The 11393-nt window shown below is 40.5% G+C and overlaps 1 long non-coding RNA gene across 1 annotated transcript; it reads right to left on the reverse strand.

Moving 5' to 3' along the window:
* Positions 1–141: 141 nt before the first annotated feature.
* Positions 142–11125, reverse strand: LOC121031741 (uncharacterized). Its single transcript, XR_005790876.1, has 3 exons — positions 11028–11125; positions 1756–1944; positions 142–220 (listed from the first exon to the last, which is right to left on the reverse strand). It is a non-coding gene; the product is annotated as an uncharacterized LOC121031741 (long non-coding RNA).
* Between the last annotated feature and the right edge of the window lie 268 nt (positions 11126–11393).

Below are 11393 nucleotides of genomic sequence, written 5' to 3' on the forward strand. Positions count from 1 at the left end.
AAGCCAAACCAAACCAAACCAAGGCAAGCCAAGCCAAGCCAAGCCAAACCAAGCCAAACCAAACCAAGGCAAGCCAAGCCAAACCAAACCAAACCAAACCAGTATTCAGTCCATTGCAACTACCAATAACTCTATATTTACCTGTGTGTTCTTCCCTCTCCCATCTCCCATATCACCTCCTGGAGTAATCAACATACTGATTTTTGTGATGTTCTTCTTGCTTAAAAAACAACAACAAAAACCATGTATATCTGTAGGACTAAATAATATATTTTCCTTTGCCTATTTTTAAACTTTATAAAAGGGCATGCATCAAACTTTACGGCGTCTTCCCCAACTTGCTTTTTTCACTTGGCCTTATGTTGTTAACATTCATATATCATGTTGCCTGTAACAATATATTTTATTGCTGTGCAAATATCCCATGATTTTTTTTATCTATCATGTTTGTCATTGGGAATTTGGGCTGCACGAACATTTTTACTATTATGAACTGTGCTGCTATGATCATCTTGTACATGTGCAGAAGTTTCTCTTGAGAACTGTCAGACAGGATAAGCAGATTATGCTGTGATAACAAATTAACCCCTAGACATGGATGGCCTAACACAACAAAGGTTGACTTTGGTGGGGGAGTCTCAGGGACTCAGGCTGACAGAGGCTACGTTATTATGTACCATTAGATGCATCTTCAAGACTGTGAGACCTCCTTTGCCCATTTGGGAAACAGGGACACTGTGGAGCTGTACTGGGCCTTTTGGTGCCTTTTCCCATAAGTGACAGATGACTTCTAGCCACACTTCCTCTACCTAAAGTAGCCATATGGCCAAACCTACTGCAGGAGAGGGAGGGTGAGAACTGCAGGAGAGCAGATGGAATGCAGTCACTTTGTCTCTGATACTTAGAAGGGAAATTTCTGGATTGTAGGGTTTATGAATGTTCAGTTTTATAAGACAATGCAAATTGTTTTCCAGTGTTGATGCAAATTTATACATTCAATAGCAGTGTAGAAGAGATGTAATTTATTTCTTTAAAGCATCTAACAAATATTTGCTCCCCAAAGTCCTTTTTCTGAGGCATGTTTTTGTGCTTTACCTTTATACTTCCAGGCAATGTGAATAGAGATATTCTTATGCATATTTTCCAGATAAAATAAGTGATGGTTTAAATAAGTTATGTGGCAAATTTGTGTTGTTTTCTTTGGTTGTTGTTGTTTGTTTGTTTGTCTATTCTATCCTTCGTGTCTGGTAATAGCACCTGATCTTTCATTTCTTGGACCACGTTTTTCCACTGCATGTGGTGATGATGACTCTATCACTGTGTTTTGATCCCCTCCCCTCCCTCTTTCTTACTGCAGGAAGTATATGAGAAAGAAACTGCATGGTTCAGATTCTTTTGTCCCTTCGCCACAGTGAATGGTTCAGGGGTGGACCTATGATTCAAATTAGATAATCAGAGACTAATGTAAAATTTTGCTTTTGTATGTTCAGAGAGAGAAAAACTATCTTTTAATGAGACTGAGAGTTGTAAGGTCCATGTATACCTGGGGCTGCTGTAAGCTGTCTGCCCTAGCTACCTTGAACACACTATCTGCAGAATAAAGCCAATATAGAAAGTAAAGAGAGACCAAATACAGGAGAGAGAGAGACATAGAGCCTTGGCAACATGGTTCGATCTCTTTGATTTAGCTATGTCAGAAGACCAATCCCTGGACTTTTCAGTTACATGAGCTAAAATATTCCCTATTTTACTTACGTTCATTTCAGATGGATATCTGGGGGTCCTAATCAGCTACTTAGTGTCAGGGATAAGATTGGATTCTAGGGTCTTCAGTTTCTTGGTTGGACTCTGTTCCCACAAATCTTATTGTGACTCTCGGCTCTGCTCTCTGCTGGGCTAAATATTACCAGCTTCAGTTTCACATTGATTTCTTGAGGTAGAGACCTAAGAAAATTTCAGTAGAAGAGGAGGCTTTAAGATTTTGAGGAACCATTTGGAAGGGTACATCATAAGTAATGTGTCACAGCACAAATTAATATATTAGACAATTTTGTCATTGTTCCCAAGTCTAGAAATTGATTTTTGAGTTCCCTGGTCCATGGCACTATAAAAAGTTACACATCCATCACCTTACACAGGATGGTGAGATTTTATCTTTGTACCTACCTCAAAGTGACAAATAGTTAATTAGACACATAAAGCATTTTCTAACATAGTTTTGAACTTGAAGTTTTGCTGCTAACAGAGAGAAGAATCCCAGAGAGTATGGGGGGTCTGAACACAAAATAAATCCAAAACTCTCTCCAATGTCTCAATAACTGCCAAGTCAGTTCTGAGGCTAATTAATCAAAACAAATTTACAATTAAGCCCACAAAGAAGCACTAATTACTATGCTTGGCAGGGGGAAAATGTGCTGAAAAGGGAAACCTGAAAGTGAGAATGGAGAATTGTCTTGTCATTGTCCTGTCAAGGGCAGTGCTTCAGGGCAATCGCACAGGGGGCACTGGACCTCCTTGTACAAGCAAGGATGTCGCAGCAGCAAGAGGGCTGGAGATTCAGGCCCCTGCCTCCTGGGCAAATGCAGGGATCTTGTACCTGTCCTCCAGGGTAAGGCCGGCTGTCAGTTGAATGTTTGTATGCCCCCCCACCAATGCCCCTTATATATATAAATTTATTTATTTTGAGAGAGAGAGAGAGAGAGAGAGAGAGAGAGAGAGAGAGAGAGCAGGGAAGGAGCAGAGAGAGAGAGAATCCCAAGCCTCCCTCCCCAGAGAGATATATACTCCATTAGTTTTTCATTTGCCAGAATCATTGGTTTTAAAATATATTCTCTTTCCTTTTATCTATCTATCATCTATCTATCTATCTATCTATCTATCTATCTATCTATCTATGTATCAAAAATATATTTTGATTTATTTATTTTGAGAGACAGAGAGCAGGGGAAAGGCAGAGAGAGAGAGAGAGAGAGAGAGAGAGAGAATCCCAAGCAGGATCCATGCTGTCAGAGCAGAGCCTGATGCAGGGCTTGATCTCATGAAGTGTGAGATCATGACCTGAGCTGAAATCAGGAGCTGGATGTTTAACTGGTTGAGCCATCCAGGCATCCTGCTCCCCTAATTTGTATATTGAAGCCAATCCCCAATGTGATGGTATTTGGAAGCAGGGCCTTTGGGAGGTAATCAGATCATGAGGCTGGAGCCCCATAACAGGATCAGGGCCATTATAGGAAGAGACAGGAGAGAATTTGCTTCTCTCTACTCTTCACCATGTGAAGACACAGCAAGAAGATGGTCATCTGTAATCAGGATCAGGATTCTCACCAGAACCCAACTGTGCTGAGACTCTCTGATCTCAGACTTCCAGCCTCCAGAACTGGGAGAAATACATGCTTGTTGTTTAAGTGACACAGTCTATGGTATCTCTTTATAGCAGTCTGAACTAAGATAAGACACGTTCCTTCCAGAAAAGCATCATCTTTTTAGAATCTGCCCCTTGGTCTACATGTGTATAATAGAATGAGGAATATAGAGGCTTAAGGTTTTGAGGGATCCATATCTTTCCCAATCATCTCTAGTGAATAGGGCTTATAGACCCCTCTTTCATTGGTTGTTGGCATTACTGATAGTCTCTGCCTAATTCTGCATACTGAGGCACATTGGTCTCACATGAAACTCAACTGCTTCAGTTTCCAGAATATGATGGACTTGAAGCAGGTGTAACTTAGCTAGCTTTGCTGCCATTGGTTTGGTATTGATATTTGGTGATAGTGAACTATGACACAGGCCACTGTCCTTGGAGTTGTAGAATCTCTGTATTGATTTTCAGTCCTAGCCTCTTATTTTGGATTTTAGTTTCTTCTACTCTGTTTATTCTCTTTCCCCCCAAGCCTGTCTGGCTCTTAGAATATTGTTCCCAAACCTTGACTGTTATTGCTGGATGACAAATGCCTGTCTAATTCCTAATGTTGATCTCTTAGTCCCTCAGTGCATATAGACTGACCTATTAAGTGCAATTTTCTGGCTAGAGTCCCCCTCTTCCTTCTGGGGACATAGTTGTATTACATTATGCAGCTTCCTCTACTGGTAATTGGGCCCGTATGCCTGAGTTCTGGCTGATGTAATGTGAGGGGAAGTGATGGATGTCACTTCTGGACCTGGCTTCCTAAATCTCCCTGAAAATCCTTATAGGTTCTCTCTTTCTTTAATTGCTGGTTGGATGTAGAAGATTCAGTGGAGGATTCAGAGGCTCTGGAGGAAGTGGAAAAGCAACAAGAAAAGATCCCAGTGTCTGAATGGTTGTGCAGAGCCCAGCCGCATGCTGACCCACATCGGCCTAAGACACCGGGATATCGAAGTTGTTTGAGGACAGCAGTTGTTTGTCTCAATGAATGCATCTTACATTCATCCATTCAGGGAACAGATATTTACTGAATACCTACACAGTGCTAGCTAGGTTCTGTGTTAGATGCTGGAGTTTAATGGTGAAAAAATATATATGTTGGCTTCATGGCTCTTATAATCCAATGGTAATGTCAGTGGTGATGTGGGGCTTGTGGAAGGAGATAGAACCTAAGTAGCATGATCAACAATGTCAAGGAACTAATGTCTGTTGAATTTAATATGATAAAATTGGGTAAGAAAGACTTTCTGAAGTTGTGGACCTTGAATTGTTATTCAAATAGAGTAGTACATGAGTTAGTAAGTAGTTTATGTGAGTAAAAGGCTCTTTTGGGTCAAGGTAAAGTTAACTAGAAAAATGTACTACAGTACAGGGAAAGAATCGAAAGCTTACTGATCCTTACTAGATCCAACCAATGTGCCTGTGTTCTTGTTTAATTCTTCTTATATTATAAAGTAGATATTATCTCTCCTTTTTGTTGCAGACTGAGGCTCAAGGACATTAAGTTATGTGACTGAGGTCACACAGCTGAGAAATGGTAGAACTGTCATTCTAATCTAAGCCTATTGGGCTCTTTCTGCACCATACTATTTGTTTGGGTCAGGGTTATTCTGTCACAACATCATGGACGGGACACCAGCACCCTGCCTGTTAGCCCACGTGATGGGCTTCAGTCTTGGGAATGAAAGCAAGTGCAGAGTACCTCTCTCCCCGGAGAGATATACACTCCATTAGTTTTTCATTTGCCAGAAGCATCGGTTTTTTAATATTTTCTCTTTCCTTTTATCTCGGGGGAATATCAATCTGTACAGATTTATTATTAATTCCCTAGTAACATGCTTAGCTGCTCAAAATTTTTTACTGTTGCTTGTAAAAGAAGGCCTGCCTGTTCTTGAAATTTCAGGGACTTCGATCACTCTGGGATGAAATATCACCTTGAGAGACGTAAGGAGAAGAGAGAAGTATAGAAAAAAGTAACTCCCTCCATCCCCCACCCCATCTGCCTTTTCTCTGAAACAAACATCAGCCACTTTTGGGAGGCTTTCTTTCCATTGGATTAACCCTATGCTGTTTTTCCATGGTCCTCTCCTTCCAAGGAATATTGAACTTATACTTAAAAAGGCATTTCCAGAGGAAATGAATCCTCCAGCAGAAGATTCTCTCTCTCTCTCTTTTTCCTCCCAACTTTTTTTCAGGCTTCAAAGTCTAATTTTTTAATCAATTAATCTGGTAATTAGGGCATCTTTCATATGTGGATGCGACAAAGCATACTTTTGATTGTTAAGGTGAGTTATTGAAAACTTTACAATGAAAATTCAGGAGAGTTAACTTCTGTACACATTCACATTTTTTTAAATCAAAAAAAATTTTATTTAACAAATATCAGTGAGAGGGACCCTGTGTGTCAGTGCTGAGCTGCTACCGGGGAAGTGACGTCTGCCCCCATGGAACTTATAGTCTAGTGGGAAACAAGAACACTAAACAAAGAAACACTGATTATTTTATAAAACCATATAAACTATAAACCTTATATAAAGTATATAAAATATATTATCCATCAGTTAATTAAACTGCCTGAATTGGGTGGGATGTAAGCATGAAACAGTTTTGTTTTTCTGTAGTTAGTGCCTTCTGTGATATGTAATGATTCTCCTTTCCTGCTTGTTAATGACTTCTAGAGAGGGATTCCATAACTTTCTAGCCACTTTAGGGTATAAAATACTCATTCCAGACCAATTTAGAAGTCAGCTCGTGGAGTGCCTGGCTGACTCAGTTGGTAAAGCCTGCAACTCTTAATCTCAGCATCATGATTTCAAGCCCCACATAGGGTGTGGAACCTACTTAAAAAAAAAATTTAAAAAATAAAAAAATAAAAGGAAGAAAAAAGACGTTAGCTCCCTTGTCTATCTTACTTTCATTTCCCTCTCCCAGCCCTGGCCTGATCCCTGGTAGGATGTACCCTGGGAAGGCAGGTATGGTCTGCTTTTCCATTCCTGTTTTCCTGACTCAGTCTGTCAATTGGGACCCATCAGTGGTGTGTGGAGTTGGGAGAGTGCTGTGGGTGGAAAAGAATTACAGAAAAGGGGCAAAAGATTTTTTAATCAGCTAGTGCCCTGTGTGGTGCTGTCTTGACTTCTGATTGTCACTGTGGCAGCTCACCTTCAGCAACCCCCTTCTTCCAGTGGTGCACCTGATAATTGCCTGATACTAGGACCCCTCATCTGTAAGGCTGCCCACTCTGTTGGGCAGGACACAGCCAGGCACCTCAATCTGGGCTGCCTTTTGTAGAGTCTACCCAAGGAAAACATACACATCCTTCCTCTTCTCTTGTAGGCATTGATTTTGGGTGGGGGGTGGGGAAGGAAACTAAAAGCCATCTTAGGGTCTTTGAAGAAGAAGAATAGACTCTTTTATTAATTAAAATAGACTCTTTTAGGGGCGCCTGGGTGGCACAGTCGGTTAAGCGTCCGACTTCAGCCGGGTCACGATCTCGCGGTCCGTGAGTTCGAGCCCCACGTCGGGCTCTGGGCTGATGGCTCGGAGCCTGGAGCCTGTTTCCGATTCTGTGTCTCCCTCTCTCTCTGCTCCTCCCCCGTTCATGCTCTGTCTCTCTCTGTCCCAAAAATAAATAAAAAACGTTGAAAAAAAAATTTAAAAAAATAGACTCTTTTATTAATTAAAATTTTAATTTTATTAATTAAATAATAGAGATCATTTAATGTAGCCTCATCAGTTGTTCAGTAAACAGACACGTTAGAATGTAGGCACTAAGAGCACTGGATTTTGAAGGAAATGAACCCAGGTCCTAGTCTTGCCCTGTAGCTTGCAGATTTTGTGACTTCATGCCTGCTACCTCACTTTTCTATCAACAACATCAAACTGAGTATTACGTGCCAGATGTTCTACTGATTATTTCACCATTTTATCTTTTTATCTAATTTTGGCTTAAATGACGATGTTAATGTTACCGAGTCTTCGGTTCTTGTCTCAGATGCACCAAAGAGTTGGAGATCTGAGACCAGAATGGGGAGATAGAGTTTATTGAATAGATAAGTATAGTACACTTTCAAGAGTGAAAGCATATCACTGCCGGAGCAAGAGTGGCAATGGCACTGGGAAGCTCTAGCTGCACCCTTTTAAGTGTGCTTTGTGATAAATTTGGCTTTGATTGACGTTTTTGATTGACGGCTGGTGGTTACAAAACACTTTGGCTTTTGCGCATGAGCCTACCCATGATACATTCTGTTATACTTGTATTTATTTATGTATTGTATATTTATGAGTGTCAGTGAGCTTTTGTTGTGACCTTAAAGATACGTAAGGGCAAGTTGCACCTTTTGTGCACATGCTCAGCTCCTGGAAGTCCCTGGTGGCTTTTGAGCTGGCTCAGTGGCTAGGCCTTTCTTGTTCTGTTAGCCCTTGGAGGCCGCTTGGAAGGTATGGCTGTTAACCTCTGGGAGCTGGGGGTGTGGCTCCATGGGTGTTGCCAGCACCTGCTTTATCCCTTCTCCTTCATGCCTAACTAACTGTCTAACACTAAGAGTCAGTTACAAATATCTCATTTCACCAATGAGAAATTTGGAGGCCAGAGAGGGTAACTAACTTACTTAAGAGGACACAGTAAGTGGTGGTAAATTTAATAATTTAAAAGTAAATTCGGTATTATAAATGGAGACAGTCTGAATCTAGCACTAGAAACATAATCATTTCACAGTATCTGCCTCAGTCTTCTTACTAGGAAAAGTAAAGAAAATGCTGATATTTGTATCATAAACCAGTGAGAATTTAAATGCAAGGCAATATGCATAAAATGTGTGGCACACGGAAAGCACTGGGAAATTTTAGCTGAAGTTATTTAAAATTATTTTTCATGTTGGCTGCTTTTAAATATGGAGCTGCATTTAGCTCATCACTGCAGTTAAATAATTGCTTAAATGCCTTGGCTTGTCCTGCAATGATTTTATCATCATTTGGTGTTCTAAGCGTAATTTGCTACTTATAAAAACACTTATGGCACTTTATAATTATTAACACACCATTTATAGTAGCTGTAATATTTTTTTCCTTTTTAAAGTTGGTTGTTGTAGTTTGTATAACTCCAGTATTAATCCCTTGAGAACCTCAATGCCAAGGGCAACAAAATATTCTTGTACATGTATATGCAGAGTAATTAAAAACGTGCAAGCTCTTGTTCATACACATGTGGCAAATGTGTCATATGTGGACACACACACACACAACACGTGTGTCTGTTACATTAGTATTTGACAGTATAAGGCATAGCGTAGTGAGTTATTTATTTCTCTCATTCCTTTGCCAGAACTTGGAAAATAATCTTTCCTATTTTACGTTAATCTATAAAATTGACACATATATAATAAATTATAGTAGACATAGGCAAAGTCAACTTAAGTCAGAATGACTCCCAGGCCTCCTAGAATTGACTGTAAGGTGATGGAATAAGCACATGTAATTAATGAGGGGAGGTAGGTCAGCGTGGGAGCAGAGACAAGGGAGATATCTGTCAGTAAGTGCTGGTAATTCTCATCGAAGCATTGACCAGGGGAAAAGGAGGCTCAGATCACACAGAATAACCTCTAACTCTTGTGGAAACAAATACAACAGGCAATTCAGTCTGATGCCACTAATTCACTGAAGCAGCTAATATCCTATTCATAATGTTCTTCCAGGTTGGTTTTCCAATACAGGAAGAATATAATAGTATTCTGGTGGGAATAACAGTTGTAGTTTATAATATAAATTAATGAATGGGTGTTCTGACTCCCTGAGTCTCATTCCTAAGCGATGGTTCTCTCTCTTTCTTTTTAGAACTAACCAAGTTTGAGCCTGCAATCTTCATAAAGTCACTGGGCCCTAGGCCTTGGTAAATGTACCAAGTTTTTACCAAGTGGCATATGTCACTATGTGACAAAATAGCCCAGCCCTCTGAGAAGAGATGCAGTTCTCACACCTGAGAGTGATTCAGATGAATCCCTGGGAGGGGACATTAATTCATCCTTTTATTCATTTATTTAATGAACATTTATTGAAAACCAATTATATACGAGATTTTCTAAGAAGCACTGGGCATATAGCAGGAATCTGCAAATTTTTCTGTGGAGGACAAGAATGCAGATAATTTAGGCTGGCGGGCTATGAGATTGCTTGTCACAGGGCTCCTCGGTGGCTTAGTTAGTTGAGCGTCTGACTCTTGATTTTGGCTCAGGTCATGGTTTCATGGTTCGTGGGTTCAAGCCCCACATCAGGTTTCAGGCTGCGCACTGACAGTGTGGAGCCTCCCTGGGATTCTCTGTCTCCCTCTTTCTCTGTCTCTGTCTCTCTCTTTCTGTCTCAAAAAATAAATAAATAAACATTAAAAAAAAAACAAAAAACATTGCAGGTCACAATTCAACTCTGCCATTGTGGTATCATAGCAGCCATGGATGGTACCTAAATAAGTGTAGCTTATAAATTTTATTTATGAATGCTGAAATTTGAATTTCATATAATTTTTAATTGCCATGAAGTATTGTTCGTTTGATTTTTTTCAACCATTTAAAATGTAAAAACCTCTCTTAGCTAACAGGTCATACAAAACCAGAGAGCAGGCCAGGTTTGACCTCTTGGCTTTATTTTACCTTTGGTTTATAGCAATGGATAAAGCAGATATGATACTTGCCTTTTGGCACTTTCACTCTTGTGATATATCCCCTTCGATTACATTGCAGAAACTTACAATATGCCTGTGACAGGGGCAGGGCCATCCCCTTTCTACTCACAGGGCATGACCCTAACATTTGTGGGACCCAGAGCAAGAATACACATGAAGGCCCATATCTTGACCATAAGTCAAAATATTAAAATTTTTTTTTAGTTTTTTTTAATTACTTTTGAGAGACAGAGACAGAGTGCAAGCAGGGGAGGGACAGAAAGAGAGGGAAACACAGAATCCAAAGCAGGCTCCAGGCTCTGAGCTGTCAGCACAGAGCCAGATGCAGGACTCGAACTCACAGACTGTGAGATCATGACCTGAGCCGAAGTCGGCCACTCAACCAACTGAGCTACCCAAGTGCCCCATAAGTCAAAGTATTTATTTATTTATTTATTTATTTAAAATTTTTTTTCCAACGTTTATTTATTTTTGGGACAGAGAGAGACAGAGCATGAACGGGGGGAGGGGCAGAGAGAGAGGGAGACACAGAATCGGAAACAGGCTCCAGGCTCTGAGCCATCAGCCCAGAGCCCGACGCTGGGCTCAAACTCACGGACCGTGAGATCATGACCTGGCTGAAGTCGGACGCTTAACCGACTGCGCCACCCAGGCACCCCTAAGTCAAAGTATTTAAAAGCTACACATCAAGTTGGCAAAGTGGTAAATAAAATGTATTCTATCATATTATCTGCTTTTAAGCTTCATTGATATATAACATTGTGTAAATTTAAGACATACAGTGTGATAATTTGATGTGTCTATATATTGCAGAATGTTTACACGCATAATTGCATGTTAGTTAACACATCCCTCACCTCACATAATTGCCATTTTGTTGTTCTTGTTATGGTGAGAACATTTAAGATCTAATCTCTTAGCAACTTTCAAGTATACAAGTATACCACATTGTACATTACATCCCCAGAACGTATTCCTCTTCAAACTGGAAATTTGTAGCCTTTAACCAACATCTCCTCATTTTCCTCTCTCACCAGCCCCTGGCAACCTAGAAGTCCTGATTCTAATTGAGACTACTCATACTCTTTGGAGTTCCACACCAGAATCCTGCAGCCTGAGAAGATACAGTCCCAAGCATTGACTTGCATCTGGCCCTGCCTTCCCTCTCCACTCCCAGCTCCATCTTCCATGGTGAGGGGCTTCAGGTACATTCCTATTGACATCTTAGCCTGTAAATCCAAACTCTGACCATATCCATGCAAGCATCTTCCCTTGGGTCTACTTGGGTAAGAGGCTGGGTATAGGCTCTGGAAATGGCTT

This window comes from Herpailurus yagouaroundi, unplaced genomic scaffold, assembly GCF_014898765.1.
Source record: "Herpailurus yagouaroundi ecotype Mexico unplaced genomic scaffold, PumYag 28, whole genome shotgun sequence".
Taxonomy (NCBI): domain Eukaryota; kingdom Metazoa; phylum Chordata; class Mammalia; order Carnivora; family Felidae; genus Herpailurus; species Herpailurus yagouaroundi.